Here is a 3,114-nt window from a genome sequence, read left to right on the forward strand (position 1 = left end):
TCGACTGTACCTCTTCCTAGAGACGCTGACCGGCCTGCTGCGTTCACCAGCAACTTTGATGTGTGTTGCTTGAATTTCCAGCATCTGCAGAATTCCTGTTGTTTGCGACATTAAATATATTTTTGGCTTTGCTTATTTCTGGCAGCTCTTTGCAACAGAAAATGTTTTCTTGAATTTTGCCATCATTTACAAATCTTAGCTACAACATGACATTTATTGGTGAAATCTGTTGACTCATCAACCTGGTTCGAGAAGCTAACATTTTTCAGTTTATCACATAAATCCTCTTCAGTATCTTGCGACATCTAATCAATAGGTCAACTTGTACTGTTTGAGAGTGAAACCTTTTCAATTTCCCATACTGCACCTTGTCCTAGCATTTTACCCATTATAATTTTGGATGCTCCAATTTTCTACTACACCAGTAGAGTTTGTTCGCTCCCATAAGTCTGTCAGCAGTGCATAAGGGGAAATTTGGGGAGGTAATTCAGGAGAGAGGGGCTGATGTTACAGCCCAAGTTGGGTGAGTCCATTCAATGCTCGGAAAATGCACTTCACACTCCTCATCAATCTGCCGTCCTCCCCTCCATGTAATACAGCACTCACCAATTATCAACGGCTTCCCCAAAAGCTGGGAATGGACTCAACGAAATACCTGTAAACATAGTCCTACAGTGCGCTACCATACTGGGCTGAGAGTCCTCTAATGAGATTGCTAATGGGGCTGCTCGTTCACTGTCCACCATTGCTAGTGCTAGTATTGCGCATAGTTCAAAAAACAATGTTTATTGTTTTTAAATCATGATCTCTCATGGAATGCCCATTGAGAAACCCTGGCTTAGATAGAGAAAACCGTTGTAAACTGCTCTACGTTTATACACAGGAACATATGCCTGTCCACAAAGGGAACACTCCTTACCAGAAAGATCTTCAGGAATGATCTCATGGTCTCACCTGAAACATGTTTATTTCCTTCAGGGATTGTAATGCTGATAGGGGTGAATGTACCTAAGGCATTGGTGCTATTGTAAGTGACTGGCAGTGTTAATGATGGACCCTATGCAATCAGAACAATGCTAGGTTGGACTGTTAATGGACGAATGAAAGGAGACCATGGTGGTGGAAGAGACTACGCTCAGCCAGAGCTGACAGCTAACAGGATTCCTGTTTTGCACTTGAATGAGTTTTGGCAGCAGCAATTCAAGACAGATTTTTCCTGAATGGAGCCAAGAGGGACAATTTGGTTTGGCAGGAGAAGATCACAATTCAGGGTAGACTGCTTACCACAGGTGGACATTTGTATAAATGTTGAGATTTCATGTCTCCTGTCTCTTAGGAGCATGTAGTTGTAATTATTACAGTATAATAATTCAGAAGCTGGAACCCGTATGGGTCCTAGCTATGCCTGCCTTTTTGTTGGGTTTGTGGAACAATCTATGTTCCGTGCCTATTCTGGTATCTGTCCCCCACTTTTCCTTCGCTACATCGACGACTGCATTGGCGCTGCTTCCTGCACGCATGCAGAACTCGTTGACTTTATTAACTTTGCCTCCAACTTTCACCCTGCCCTCAAGTTTACCTGGTCCATTTCCGACACCTCCCTCCCCTTTCTAGATCTTTCTGTCTCTGTCTCTGGAGACAGCTTATCCACTGATGTCTACTATAAGCCTACTGACTCTCACAGCTATCTGGACTATTCCTCTTCTCACCCTGTCTCTTGCAAAAACGCCATCCCCTTCTCGCAATTCCTCCATCTCCGCCGCATCTGCTCTCAGGATGAGGCTTTTCATTCGAGGGAGATGTCTTCCTTTTTTAAAGAAAGGGGCTTCCCTTCCTCCACTATCAACTCTGCTTTTAAACGCATCTCCCCCATTTCACGTACATCTGCTCTCACTCCATCCTCCCACCACCCCACTAGGAATAGAGTTCCCCTGGTTCTCACCTACCACCCCACCAGCCTCCGGGTCCAACATATTATTCTCCGTAACTTCCGCCACCTCCAACGGGATCCCACCACTAAGCACATCTTTCCCTCCCCCCCACCTCTGCATTCCGCAGGGATCACTCCCTACACAACTCCCTTGTCCATTTGTCCCCCCCATCCCTCCCCACTGATCTCCCTCCTGGCACTTATCCGTGTAAGCGGAACAAGTGCTACACATGCCCTTACACTTCCTCCCTTACCACCATTCAGGGCCCCAAACAGTCCTTGCAGGTGAGGCAACACTTCACCTGTGAGTCGACTGGGGTGATATACTGTGTCCGGTGCTCCCGATGTGGCCTTTTATATATTGGCGAGACCCGACGCAGACTGGGAGACTGCTTTGCTGAACATCTACGCTCTGTCCGCCAGAGAAAGCAGGATCTCCCAGTGGCCACACATTTTAATTCCACATCCCATTCCCATTCTGACATGTCTATCCACGGCCTCCTCTACTGTAAAGATGAAGCCACACTCAGGTTGGAGGAACAACACCTTATATTCCGTCTGGGTAGCCTCCAACCTGATGGCATGAACATTGACTTCTCTAACTTCCGCTAAGGCCCCACCTCCCCCTCGTACCCTATCTGTTACTTATTTTTATGCACACATTCTTTCTCTCACTCTCCTTTTTCTCCCTCTGTCCCTCTGAATATACCTCTTGCCCATCCTCTGGGTACCCCCCCCCCCCGTCTTTCTTCCCGGACCTCCTGTCCCATGCTCCTCTCATATCCCCTTTTGCCTATCACCTGTCCAGCTCTTGGCTCCATCCCTCCCCCTCCTGTCTTCTCCTATCATTTTGGATCTCCCCCTCCCCCTCCAACTTTCAAATCCCTTACTCACTCTTCCTTCAGTTAGTCCTGACGAAGGGTCTCGGCCTGAAACGTCGACTGCACCTCTTCTTACAGATGCTGCTTGGCCTGCTGCGTTCACCAGCAACTTTGATGTGTGTTGTCAGAAGCTGGAATGTAGGATTCAACTCTTTGGAGCAATCATTTCATTGGAGCTAGGGGTATGTCATGCAATTATAACAACCACGTGGCAGTCACAGGCTAGCGACAATTATTTTGATTTTGGATTCGTCTTGACGTGGTTTGGAGGCTTGTTTGCCTCAGTGACCCAGAGAGCTATGT

This window comes from Mobula birostris, chromosome 2, assembly GCF_030028105.1.
Source record: "Mobula birostris isolate sMobBir1 chromosome 2, sMobBir1.hap1, whole genome shotgun sequence".
NCBI classification, from domain to species: domain Eukaryota; kingdom Metazoa; phylum Chordata; class Chondrichthyes; order Myliobatiformes; family Myliobatidae; genus Mobula; species Mobula birostris.